We start from the raw sequence: 15,100 nt of genomic DNA on the forward strand, positions 1-15,100 counted from the left end.
TGGACAACGGAACACCAATAAGCAGGTTATAAGAAAACACGTTGGTTAGCTGATCCTGTGCACAACATGACACTTCTGAGCATGTGGTAGTACGGCAAAAATGCACATCATTAAAGTGATTAACAAAATTTGTTTTTCACCGAGCTACTGTTTCTAGAAAATTTCGCTAACAAGCCATTTCAGATGCAGTGGGGAAGCAGCTTCTCTTCACAAACGACAGTTTTCTAGACGTAGACAAAAGAATGAAAATTACGTGACCTGCTGGCTAAAATGGTCTCCTTTTTCCTTCATATTTCCAACTTCCATGTTTAGTTAACGAACTCATTATTTTCTTTTTTATTTTAATTTTTTTATATGTCGCAAAGTTTTATGGAAAAACAATTATGTTTTGATCAAAGCGGCGCCGGCCGCGGTGGCCGAGCGCTTCTAGGCGCTTCAGTCTGGAACCGCACGACTGCTACGGTCGCAGGTTCGAATCCTGCCCCGGGCATGGATGTGTGTGATGTCCTTAGGTTAGTTAGGTTTAAGTAGTTCTAAGTTCTAGGGGACTGATGACCACAGATGTTAAGTCCCATATTGCTCAGAGCCATTTGAACCATTTTTGATCAAAGCGGCATTTTAACCGTCGTAATATCGGTGTTGCGATATTTTTTCAAATTCAAAACCACCATCAAGACTGCAACGTAAAAAAGATGTCGTATTTAATTATTTTAATCTAAACATGCTCTAAGAAATCTCTTTCATTTTCCATATGGATATGATAATATTGTTAGGATAGTCAGTTCATATCTTAACACCTAAAATACGAGCAATCGGCCAGAGAGTTTTGCTTTATTTATTCATTCATTCACATACTTCTTTGCGCTGCTCATGCCGCCCCACCATATAGAGAGGAGGAGAGAGAGGGGGGCGGGGGGGGGGGGGGGGGCGAGTGTAGGTGCGGCGGTGTTACATGTCTGCCTGTACCGCAGGTTTGCGGCCGAAAGGCATCCGGTATTTGCGACCCTGAAGCTCAGCGCCGAACAACATCCGCAGGTCGACAAAACATTTACGTGTTTGCAGAAGGGGCAAGAAACATGGCCTGGTTTGCTCCCTGGACCCCTACGCGCCTAATCCGGAGCATCTGGTAACCAGCAACGCGCCTGTGGGACGCGAAGGCATTTTATCTGGAGACACATAATGACACGTAACAAACTAGAAATTTGGTTAAGGATGTACGTTAGGCTTAACAAGAGGTAGAAACTTAAGCTGCTGTTCTCTAAAACAACACAAAGTGATTTAATAACAGTCGTTCTCCGAGCAGTCGATAATTTTATTGGAATTTGATTGGATATCCATCAGTGAATTTATTTTATTGAAGACCTGTTATTTTGTTATTGCGATTTATCATTCGTCCAGCAGATTATCAAATGGCTCTCAGCACTATGAGACTTAAAATCTGAGGTCCTCTGTCCCCTAGAACTTAGAACTACTTAAACCTAACTAACCTAAGAACATCACACACATTCATGCCCGAAGCAGGATTCGAACCTGCGACCGTAGCGGTCGCGTGGATCCAGACTGAAGCGCCTAGAACCGCTCGGTCACATTGGCCGGCAGCAGATTATCACAAACAGTAATCTTTGTTATTGTGAGATGCAATATTTTTTTGTGTTTCAGTTTTATATTCAGAGGAATCAATACAAAATAATGCATCCTGAATTCAGCTGAACACTCACCAGCAGTCACGGCACGTGTAGATTAATAACCTTGCTTACTTAGAGGTAATTGACTTTTACTTCGTTCGAATCACTACTTTCTTAAACAGTTGTTAGTAGTATGAAAAAGAGGTACTTAAATATTATTATGTTAGTCTACAGGGTGATCAGAAACACTCCGAAAAGCTTGCAAGAGTGTTGTAGGGAAGGCTGTGCTCAGAAATAAATGTTAAGAAAAAACTTTGATAAGTTGCGCCGTTCCCGAGTTATTTAGCACTGAAGTTATCCAGGGTGGTCGTCGCCCACACAAGTTCAAGTAGCCTTTCAGAGGCGGTGTTGCCAGACGTGTTCTTTCTTTGATTTCCGTATACGGAACAAGAGAGCAATACAAAAATTAAAAATTGGCGGTAGGAACCATCAAACCCGAGCCAAAGGCACAAGAGGCTCGTACGCTATCATCTACGCTATGAGAACAATTGACACCACCGCCATCAGCTTGTGTAGCAGACTTGTATCTGCTAGTCGTTCGATTATCTTTGGAAATAGTATTGACACAGTCGATCTTTGTCGGAAGTGGTCGTTTAGCTGCGAATGTATACGGAGAGAGGTGCGATGGGACAACGTCGGAGGTCGGCGTGACACACACTCTTCCGTAGTGGTCATCGTAGTAATACGTAACATGGTGCGTTACCCGTATTCCTTCGACGTATACGCCGATATGCATTTAGCATACGGCACTTCGGGTCAAAATGCACTGGAGGATCGCACAGTTTACAAAACAGGATTTCCGAACCGCATTATTGCATGTGCAATTACGTTTGTAGCGGTTGATAGACAGTTAAGGGAGACAGGAAGTTTTGTTGTTAACAAATTTGACACTGGACGACAAAGATACGTACGGACCTTTCAGTCAGAAGAAAACTTTCTTGGTATGGTTGTTGCAAATCCTACTAGCAGCTCGGGGGCAATTGGTTGTAAGTAAGTAATGTTACTCCGACGTTCTTAAATTATACCTGAAAACTAAACACGGTAAAATGCATTCATTCATTTGTTTGTCGCTACGTATTTCGCACGCTGTAGTACTGCATGTCCTACACGACGAAAACCTGTTACCTTACCATACCACCTACGGAAAGTGCAAGATTTGGTGGAAGAGAACTATCCTCGGAATCAGTATTCCCTGAGGTACTAATGCTTCGAAACTCCCAAATTCGAAAGGAAAGTGTTGTGGACAGACGAAGGCATGTTCCGCCAGAGAAGGACCATTCAGCTCTCGAAACAGCCACATTTGGAACGATGGAAATACGCATGACACGTATGTGAAGTCGTATCAGCTTGAAGTCGTATTAGTTTGGCGTGAACATTTTGGCAGGTAACGTAGGTGACTGTTTGTTGGGTCCCGCCGTATTTCCTCCCCGGTTAAACGTACGCACATGTTTAGATTCCATGTAAACATTCTTCCCTTTTATTTAGAAGACGTTCCTCTGACGGTCCGTCAGATAGCGTGGTACCAACATGACGGCGCACCACGCACTTCGTTGTTGCGCTACGGGAGCACTTAGAAGTGTATCGGCAGGGGTAGATTGGCCGTAGTGGTTCATTTCCCTGGCTAGCTCGTTCACTAGATCTTACACCTTCAGATTTTTATCTGTGGGCATGTGGAGAAAATTGGCTCCGCCACTGCAGTAGACACCGGCGGAGAGCATATTGCGAGGATATTTTTAGCTTTTCATGAAATCGGGGTAAACTTTGGTTTCAGAAAACGTGCGGACACCGTGACGCAACGTTGCAGTGCGTGCATTCATGTTGGAGGAGGATACGTTGAGCAGCTGTTGTGAATACTTATTATTGTTACCTTTCGTTTTTGATTATTTTGCTGTTACATGAATGACCTGAGAAAACTTCGTATTTATTGATCACCATTATCGTTATTTATCCCTGTTTTTGTTAAATAAACAAAATAGTATTGCATAGATTGGTGGCGTACCGTGCTGGTATAGGGATATTGTTCACGTGCAGTCGGTAGTGGGTTCGAATCTCACCCGGTCCTTCAACATCTTTTTATTTTTTAATATTTATCGAAATTACTTTGATGAGAATGTCTATTCAATAACGTGGCATAAAAATAATTTTTTATTTCTATTCCTTTGTCACTTCACTGTAGACATTGTATAAACTTTCGCATTTGTTCTGATGGTTACTTCCAATCATTCTTCTTTCATTTGCGATCTTTGTTCATGAGAACTTGATTATTTGTATGTATTTAGTCCGTTTTAACGTCTCACGTAAATATTACTGCAGTCGTTGTTTGTATGCCTCATCGTGCTTGAATTTCGGTTTAACTTTTGATCACTTCTTTCGTTTGCATCTTCATGTCCGTTTTTTTTCCATAGTGCAATAAGAAGTTATGTGTTAATTGTGTGTAGGATGATTACGATTCATAAGATTCACATCTTGAAAGGAAAAATACATGTTTGACGCCAGTGCACAGTCAATACCAATAGATTTCGTATACTGGTCTTTAACCTGTAGAGCGGCAATTCCAAATATTTCATTATTATGACAGAAGAATACAAATAATCCACATCATTTAGAGAAAGATTCCAGTTGGAAAAACAATAATCAGAAGAAAAAAAAGCAATCAAGCTTTACTATGATGATTAACGTGACTTCACAAAGAAGAAGAGTAAAATAATTACATTTAAAGCAATAAAATGCATATAAATAGTCACCAAAGTCATTTCGATAACGAATTAGAAATAGAAATTTCAAATCACGTGACGAGTTTCGAACCCACAACCTTCTGCATGTTACGAATATTCCTTAACCAATGTACTGGGCCACCACGCTGTGCAGTGTATGAGGCTACCTTGCATTGTTGGAATTTATTTAGTGCTGTTAGGATGTTGCACAGGGCGGTTGCGTAAAACCTTTTTTGTTTTTGTTTGTAATAAAGAGCCACTTATTGAGGAATCTCATAAAAAAGGGAGGGCGCCTATTTGTAATCGTCCTTTTTGTTAATCCATTACTCAGTTTCTTAAGAAAGGTCCCCAATATTAATTAACACTGACCTACAGCTAAGCAAATTACAGTTGGGGAATAACATTTACGTCTGTCGCGAACCAGACGAAGGACCGTACGTACTGTTGTTGTCTTGGCTACAAGAAAGAAGTCTTTTCGAGTAATAGTACGTTAGCTATTTTTCATCAGTTTAGTGAAAGGGTTTCCACACTGTTATTCGTATTTAGAGTTTCAAATTCTACCTCTCTTTTCCCCCTTGAAAACATTAATTAAATTTCTCACTTAAAATGTTGCAGTAAGTTCAGTCTCCTTTTTCTTACGCAACAATAAAAACTACTCAGTATTAAGCGTTTGAAAATTGAGCATCTCAGGGTCCTTCGTAGGTGATTAATTATTTAGAAAGAATAGTACGAAGTCCTTTTTATACATAAATTTTGCATTTTAAAAGGAATCCACACCTAGAAGACAAGTCATCTAGTGTGAACAAGAAAAAGAAATTTCTAAATTATGGCTTGTATACTACTAGTACGGATCTTACAAAGAAACATACAGTATTCTTTGTTTTCGAAATTATAGTGTTGTTATTACTCTTAATATAATTTTTATTGTTTTTTTTTCTCAGGAAAATCCTTCAAGTATTACATTTTCTTTCTGGAATGATACATAAAACTTTCTGTCATACGTAATTTTATTTGTTGCGTTAGGGAGACTCAAAAGATTGGTTACTATTACTTTTTAATCACTAGAGTATCATGTTGAAGGCCGAATTTTTTTTCCGTCGGTTACTCTCACATGAGGATCTACAGGGGTGAAACACTGCAAGTTCGATCGTCTCAAACGTTCAATGATTTCCTTTTTTTTCTGTTTCCGCTAACGAAGTGAAGAACACGTTTGACAACGCCGCCTCTAGCACGCTGTTGAATTTGCGCAAGCAATGATGTGATTGACTAACTTCAATGCTAAATGACTCGGAAACGGCGAAACGAATTTTTTTATTTGTCATTAGAAACTACCCTTCAACAACCTTACAAGTTTTCCAGACTGTTTCTCACCATCCTGGGTACAACGCTTCTATTCCTTACACTCACACTAAACAGATATAAAATTTTCAGGATCGAGATCGTGTTTCCCATGTGAGAGGATTGTGATTTTCTCATTCGAGAATATTTTTTATCATGGAAGTTATGTTATACAGCTTCCCGTTTGTGTCGATGACGCTCTTAAATTTTGGTGCAGGGAAGTAATTACTTTGATAGTTGTGTGTGGAAAGAGGTATTCATTTTATGAAACTGCGTTAGAGAAATTGTGCTATCGCATCCTCGCGGCGAAAGGCGCAAATGTAAAAATTAACTGTGGGTAAATTTGTTAAAATTTACCTACAAAAATTATTCTACAATGATAATCAAGAGATTGAAGATCATAACTAAGGTAATTCTGGATTAAGAGCCTTCTGTACTCGTAAAAAGTGCATATAAAAAGGCCGAGAATACATTTAGAAACATTTACCGCCTCATTCATGGATAAAAAAGCTTCTGTCGAAAGTGAACAGAACTAAATTATATAACAGTATGAAACCAGAGGATGACCCCCATCATTTCATTTGATTTTTGAAAAGGACGTTCAGATAATCGACGGCACGGTGAGTACATTAGTGCAGTGTTTACTCTGGCGAGGAAAAAATCGCAACACTAAACAATAATTAAAGAAATTTCCGGAATACTTCTAAGTAGATAAAATATATAGGTGATTAACATTGCAAGATCACAGGTTAATGTAAGCGGGAGATAAGCCAAGGCAGATGTGAAGTTCGGTGCATTAATAAGCAGTGTAACCTCCAGAATGTTGAATGCGAGCATGCAAACTTGCATGCAGTGTGTTATTCAGGTGCCGGATGTCAGTTTGTGGGATGGTGTTCCATGCCTGTTGCAGTTGGTCCATCAACACGGGGGCGGTTAGTTTGTGTACGCTGGAGTTGTCCAATGATGTCGCATACGTACTCGATTCTAGAAAGATCTGTTTAATGAATAGGCAAAGGGACATGACGACACCCCGTAGAGCATGTTGAGTTAAAACAACGATACGTCGGTGAGAGGTATCGTGTTGGAGAACACCCCTGGAATGCTGTTCATAAATGGCAACACAACAGGCCGAATCACCAGATTGACGTACAGATTCGTAATCAGGGTGCGTGGGATAACCCCTGCAGTCATACCAAATTGCACGCCAGACCGTAACTCCAGGTAGGTCCAATGTGTCTAGCAAGCAGATAGGTTGATTGCAGGCCGTCAAACTCGCATCCTTCTAACCAACACACGGCCAACACTGGCACCGAGCAGAACCACCTTTTATCAGAAAACACAACAAACCATCACCCTGCCCTCCAATGAGCTCTCGCTTGGCACTACTGGGGTTGCAAATGGCGGTTGTTTGGAGTCAGTGGAATGCACGCTATAAGGCGTCCGGCTCGGAGTCGTCCGTGAAGTGACCGATTTGTAACAGTTCGTTGTGTCACTGTGGTGCCAACTGCTGCCCAGATTGCTGCTGCAGATGCAGTGCGATGCACCAGAGCCATACGCCGAACACGTTGATCTTCCCTCTCGGTAGTGCCACGTGGCCGTTGGGAGCCCGGTCGTATTGCGACCGTATATTCGAGTTACCACCGCTACCAGCAATCATGTACAGTGACCACATTCCTGCCAAGTATTTCTGCAGATTCTTCTAGCCCTATTACACGACCTCGTTCAAACTCAATGACGTGCTAATAATAGCGTCTTTAACGTCTTAAAGGCGTTCTTGACTAACATCAACTCACCACGTCCAGTCTCGGAGGTAAATAACGCTTACGACAGTTTCAGCGTGTATTTAGAGCAGTCTCGATTTGCATCCTGGTAGCGGAGCTACTAGCGCCACTCTCCTGCGACTGGCGCGAAATATGACTAGACGTCATCTTTCAGGAGGAGGAAAGGACCTACCAACTTTCGTTTACGTCGCCCAACTCTTTCTTGTATATAGGTGCGTACACTATATTGTGAAAAAAAAGGTGAAAGAATTTACCTCTGGAATAAAACTACAGTGTGGAAATTGAAAATGTTACACCATGAAGCAGCAGTCCGATATTTATTGAGAGATTAAACTTTCACTCCATTAGGAACTGGTGTCCACCATGAAAATGAATATGGGGTGTGTCCCCAAACACACGCGAGTACGCGCTTGTGTTCATTGTGGCATGGAAACAAACAGCTTCTGAATTTCATCTTGCGTAATTTATTACCATGCCTGAATCACATGTTGTTTGGTTTGGTGAAGTCTGCTGACCTGAGGCTAGTATGAAAGTAAAGGTCTCCACACCGCACTGCAGGTATGTTTTATTGGTGACGAATTAGCGGAAAGGGAATGTCAGTCAGTGATCCATACTGTCTTCAAGGCGTTTGTGATGTGAACTGCTGTGTGGGCTCTTCCATTATCCTATTGGAATATGCCATTTGATTCCGCGGTCGTGAAGGATATGACAACAGGGTTTACCATTCTAGCAACATACTGGCGAGCATTCAGTCTCTCTTCAGCAGTTGTCAAGTCACTTCTGTTGTCATGTCCAGTGGCTTCCCGCATGACGTTCCAAGGGTTGGAAAACAACGTTTTTAGAATCGCTGCTTTGTTGAATCCTTACAGCAGATTGGCAACGCACCATCTCTCGTCTATCTAACCGCCACAGAAGAGAAACAGAAACGAGACTCGTCGCTGAACACCACGGAATCTCACACAATGTCCCACTTGACTCTGGCTATATACCTGTTGTATGTGGCACGATGGCCGAGCGGTTCTAGGCGCTTCAGTCTGGAACCACGCGGCTGCTACGGTCGCAGGTTCGAATCCTTCCTCGGACATGGATGTGTGTGATGTTCTTAGGTTAGTTAGGTTTAAGTAGTTCTAAGTCTAGGGGACTGATGACCTCAGATGTTAAGTCCCATAGTGCTTAGAACTATTTGTGGCACGTTGCCAGCTGTAAACGACGCATGTCAACTTGAGATTTCAACTCAGCTTTTAGTAATCTGTTCCAGACGGTTCGCGGTGAAATACTGCTTGTAACTTGAGCCGAGATTTCAGCTGCTGTGATCCGTGTATTTATCAGAGCCAGACAAACAACCCTAAGGACTTCTCGTGTTGTAATCACCCACGAAGGGCTCGTGCAGACACTTCTTGCCACACTGCTGTCCTGAATCCGCCACGTCATCACTCCTTCCGTACGTTTTCAGAACAGCCAACTGTCTGTGCAGTATATCGGCACGATGCTCCCTCAGCACGATGCTCCCATGTCCATCATTCCCGTGGTTTGACCTTTCTTAAAGTTCGAATGATGGCGATAAGCTGCAAGTTGACGTCGTGTGGGCACGCTGGGTTGAGATCTCAAGCTGAATAGTTCCAGTATAGTTTCAGTAACGTCAGACACACACAGCAGTCATCATTTACTCAAAAGATGCTTCATCCGCTGCAATACATTTTTTTCTATTGAAAATGCTGAAAGGAGGCTCACCCAAGAATGAAATTTTTGTCAACGTTCCCAATAGACGTGGAAGTATTGGAGTAATAGTTCGGTAGCGTTCGATCACAGTGTCCATGGTGCTTAGACTATACATTTCCGTCGATGTGAGGAAACATTGTTTTGTATGCTGGTGATAATACTGTCACGCAAAAAGCGGTTGATGACTTTCAAAAGTGTATCGACAAATTACGAAACACTGATAATACGTGTGGTCTAGAATTATCAGGTCCAAAATACAGGGTGAAGACTCTCGAATGCAAATATTCTATTGGATCGAAGATTTATCCATAAAAATCGTGTTAAACATACGTATCACTTGTCCTGTTATGATTTGACATAAACTACGACATGATGCAGGAATAAAGACACCACGCTTCACTCGTGTATGTGGGATCATTAGAAGAACAGTGAATAATAAGACGACGAAAAATTCCAGAACAAAATTTATAAAGTAATGGTAGAACCAGTTCTGAAATATTATGCGAGTGACGCGGTTTTCACATAATGAGAGATCTCAACAACATCAAAATAGCGGAGCTGATATTTCTAAGACATGTGTCTTCTTTGGGTAGGATAAGAAATCAGTTAGATAAGTACAGAATTAAATGTTACAGAATGTAGAGCATAAATCAAAGAAAATAACAAAATTAACTATTTTTATTAACAGAATCTATACTGAAGACTATTTAAGCTGATACAAGAAAACGAGATATAAAGGGTGCAGCGACATTGAAAGAGATGTGATCAACTCTCTGAGTGAAACCTGGCTGTACGGAGGAGGAGGAAAAAAAGGAAAAGAATTTTCACTGCGACTAATTCGCCTGCAAGAGGTGAAGAGTTATTCGCAGTAAAAAGATCAGTAAAAAGTGCACGCTATGTACGTGGAGAGAAGTCCCCTCAACCTTTTACTGCGGACATGACAATTTTTCCATACTAGAGTGTATACAGAGTAATGAGCAGGTAATGCTGAAAAGATAATACACTCGTATGCCATACTACGATGTTTGAATCATCACCTCGACAAAATACCGTCGCTTGATTAATTTTTGTTTGTTTCTATACCCCAATTAAAATTACTAAGTGATTCACGTTTCAGCGAGTCGAGTGGAGGTGGGTGGGGGGCGGCCACCATCCAGGAGCAGCAGTTCTTTTTCATGCGCCACGTGCTCATTGTGTTGCCGTCTCTGTTGGTGCGTGCAGCGCCTTGTCAAGTTTCACGCCGGTAACACTAGAACCCGAGTCCTCCGACATTGCAATCTGTCAGTGACAAAGTAATTTTAACCGAAGTGTAGGTGGATTTTTGCAGTCCTGGTACACTCTGAAATCCCCGCGTCACAGTACCGCAGCATATCAGTAGAGAAGCCAAAACAGAAAGGTGCAGCGTGATGATAAAGTACGTAATTCGTCGTCGCTAGCCAAACATTGGTCCGTTAGTATCTTAACACATGGTTACATCTCTTTAATTTTACAGTCCACCATTTCCGGTTTATGTCTATTTCCCTCAGTTTCGACATTAGCCTGTTCTATGAGAATTGTGTAGGAGGCTCGGAGCCATTCATTGACTTCAAATACTACTAGAAGTTCCTACGATTTTGTTGCAGATTTTTCTCGACCATCAGGACTGTTAGGGACATAAAAGAATTAAGGAAAATGAAAGATTCCGTTACGTTTTATTGTCAGTTTTCCACTTTTTTACTTTGGGAATCTAGTAATCTTTGTTTGTACAAAATTCTACGAATGGTACCATTAAACAGTGGTGGTTCTTTGTCAGCTGTTATTGTTCTACTTGATACTTATTCACCTACAGACACTCACAGTGTGTTGGACATTTAACTACAGCACTTCATTTGATGGATTTGAACTAAATATTCTCATTTCTTTTTTTAAGAGCGTAAAGATGGAACATTAGCGTGTGCTTTGAAACGAATGGAGGAGAAACTGGCGTTTCTCTATTAAATGGCTTATCCCCACTAAAGGGGAAATTTTTCAGAACATAAAATATGCTGACCAGATGGAGATCCGAAACTTTTACTTACAAAGCACACCTTTTGTTGTCTGTAATCGTCGCCTAAATTATCTGTTGTTACTGGAGTAAGTTACTGCATTATTCTCGGCACTCAGCTGAAATGCGTAATATCTCATATTGTTGGAAAAAATGCGTGACGTGTGTTTAATTTCATGTCGATTCACTACGTACCGCTATAATACTGACGTCAAAACATGTGGAAAAAAGAACTAGATACTCTTTAAATGACAGTATTGCTGTAAAGTACCAACTTCTCAACAACTAACAGCCAAAGGGACCGGAAAATTAGGGACTTGGGTGGTTGTAAAAAGCATGGTGGCGGTCCTGAAAGGCTATAGTGACGTAATGAGGCGGTGGTGGGCACGGACAGCGCTGCAGCCGGGATGCAGATATCCGCTCGCCAATTTGCAGGGCATGCAGGCCCTAACAAAGAGCCACGCAAATCACGTCATTACGCGCCTGCCGGCGATGGCGGGTAGCAGCGCGGCCATGACGCGCCTGGCTCGCCCGCAACCCGCAGCGCACTCCGCCGCCTCGCGCAGCTGTGCCGCTCTGTTTTGCGAAGTCCGCAGTATAATCTGTTGTGCTGCGGCTCGCACGGCATTTGCGTATTTCTGACAGCGCACGAGGCACGTGCCACGTTTGCCATGAATATTTGAACGCAGCGATCGTTGTATTCTAAGTTAGGACTGATACGACGGTACTTGCATTCTCCCGTAGGACTACACATTTGGCGATAGGGTTGCGCAATACGAAGGATACATATACTTTTTGCTTCCGGACGATGTGATACTGCTTCAGTGGATCCATGTCCTCTTACAAGACTGAAATGTGTTGGTGCACTTCTGGTGTGAGTCATGGCATTATCGAATAGTAAAAGATGTTCAGATAGGCACCACTTGTGATTCAGGCTATGCATCTCTCGATTGTTAACAGTGACACAGCAAGTTTTTCAAATCCTTAGACTCTCCCGTTGACACTGCACCCATCTCAGATGAATGAAACGTCGCTTGTAAACATAATTAATTTTTCCGGCGACCCTCATCGTGTTCGGTAGTATCCATAAAACTGTCATGGAACTCCAATATTTTCACGGAGACATTACCAAGTGTATTATATACCAGTTCTTGTGTACGCTCCTTAAATCTGGATCATTTAGGGAACGGATAAGCATAAAGCACGAGTAAGCGAAATGAGGTTCCTGAACAGTTATATTGATGTAACAAAAATGGAAAAGATGAGAAATGAAAGTGTAGAGGAATAACACGTGAGGAAACGTTGTAAGAGAAGACTAAGGCAAAAAGGTTTAAATGCATGGGAAGAGAATGATAAGAAGAGGATGCCTAGGAAGACGTACGAGATGAAAATGAAGGGCAAGAGACCAAGGGGAAAGCGAAGGTTAAGTTCTGAAAGCAGTTGAAGAAAGCATAATAAAGAGAGAGGAAGACTAGGCGAGAGAAGCGTGAGAGAGGTGCTGGGTGGACCGGAGAAGATGGAAAGGATTGTGTTCTAAGCGAACCCAGTCACTGGTGGGAGACTTTAGACTCCGTTGAAAACTGAGAACGGAATCTACACTTACACGTGGCCTCCCAGCAAGTCCACCTTGGTGACAGATACAAGGTGTAGTCATAAAGTCATGTTCATCCTTGAATGCGACACTTTGTTGCAAATAACTGTTGACGTGGTGGACACCTTGGTTTTAAGGGTCTACATCTTGGCTGCTTAGGGAACGGAAATCACCTCGTCGTCATTCTCGAAATACCTGCCACATTCGAGGAAAGAGGAAGAAGTCACTTGCCGGCCGGAATGGACGAGCGGTTCTAGGCGCTTCAGTGTGGAACCGCGCAACCGCTACGGTCGCAGGTTCGAATCCTGCCTTGGGCATGGATGTGTGACGTCCTTATGTTAGTTAGGTTTAAGTAGTTTTAAGTTCTAGGGGACTGATGACCTCAGATGGTAAGTCCCAAAGTGCTCAGAGCCATTTGAAGAAGTCACTTGGTCTCAAGTCAGGATAACACGGGGGAGGGGGACTAAGGTAAATTTAATAGCCTAAAAAACACACTGTGTAACTGTGTCCTGTGAAGAATGAGCCGGAGCACTGTCGTGAGAAAAAAAAAAGCGTCCTTGGAAAGCTTCCCTCTACGTTTCGTCTTCACAGGCTATACCTCATCAGTAAATTTCGTATTATGCAACTGAGACGCTTTTGTCACTTGCGAAAGTAACCTGCGAGCACCGCGCCATGCCTGTTCAAAAAGCTGTCAAGGTCACCTTGCCGATGATGATTTAACCTTGAGGTGTTAACTGGTGTTGGCGTTGAATTTCGAGCTCCAATATCTTAAAAACGCTGAACAAACACCTCCTGATTTTCTTCTTCCGCTAAACCGTATTTGTGATAGTGGACTTCTTCTACTGTCTTGAAATGAGTTCTCATTTACTGATTAATAAAAAGAAAACTTCTTGTCGAATGTAAATATATTGTACCATCAGTTGCAACTCGTCACACCTCATACAATTCCGTATAGACGAAAAATGCTTGCAAATCGAACAGCTATTACAACTCGTTTGACAGTTCTTTTCCAAGCAGAGCGTAGATATCCAATAGAAGCTAGTAACAGCATCAACTTTTGTTCCAGTGACAACAGTGCTTATGCCACGACCTCTTATTCCACACACCGCAGCGCACTTCCTAGGCGGGACGGCGATGCACGGAGTAATCGGCCAAACAGGAAGCGACGCAAGGCGCGGAAAGACTGCCTTCGGCGCCCTGACCGGCAAATACGCTGCGTCCATCTCAACACAAGAAACAAAGAAACTTTCTTGTAGTATGCTATTCAAAACGTAACGTGTGCATTTAAGGTGAAGCTATGTGTCACACCAATTTAGGTCACTGGTTCGAATCCTGAATTCCTGATAGTAGTCCAAAATAATCGCCATCTGTATTCGGACGGCAAACAGCAATAAAGTGGTGGTGCACAGTTCGGGCTCAACATTTTGCCCGCAGATATTCTGGCTCACCTCCCAAGAGTCTCTTTAGAATTTCGCAGAGCAAGGGAATAGGACAATCCCGACACGCCTTCTGATCGCCATTATCAAAACGGGCATGCCACTACACACTGTAGGCACTCATCACAGTCATCCACCATCGAAGATCTACGCTTCAGACGTCGCTTTTGTAAAAAGCAGAGGAAAGATTCACATTAAAGAGAATAAAGGAAGTCGATGTGATTATACGTCTCAACACTCTGCTGTCCGACGACTCCACAGTGGTGTCGTGCGCGAAATAGCGGTCAACGGCCGGCGACACCACAGTGGTGTCGTGTGCATAGTATCGCTCAGTGGCCGGCGACACCACGGTGGTGTCGTGAGCATAGTATTGCGCGTGGCGGGCGACAGCACTTTAGTATCTTTTGCGTTCTGTTGGAGTTTTGTTTAAGTAATAGTAAGTTACAAACGTCATCAAGTTTTTGTTTTTTGTTTTTATAAATACTTGTGCCCTTTCATCATGGCAGACGAAAGAGACGATTCGATTATTTACGATGAATCCACGTACCAGAACTTAGAGGTCGCCACGGCATCGCGTACGTTCATCATGATCCGGTTGACAGACATTTTTCGGTCACGTAAAGCAACTTCAACTGATGGGCCTATACAGGGTGGTCCATTGATAGTGACCGGGCCAAATGTCTCACGAAATAAGCATCAAACGAAAAAACTACAAAGAACGAAACTCGTCTAGCTTGAAGGGAGAAATCAGATGGCGTTATGGTTGCCCCGCTAGATGGCGCTGCCATAGGTCAAACGGATATCAGCTGCGAT

The sequence above is a fragment of the Schistocerca americana genome, chromosome 1 (assembly GCF_021461395.2).
Source record: "Schistocerca americana isolate TAMUIC-IGC-003095 chromosome 1, iqSchAmer2.1, whole genome shotgun sequence".
NCBI classification, from domain to species: domain Eukaryota; kingdom Metazoa; phylum Arthropoda; class Insecta; order Orthoptera; family Acrididae; genus Schistocerca; species Schistocerca americana.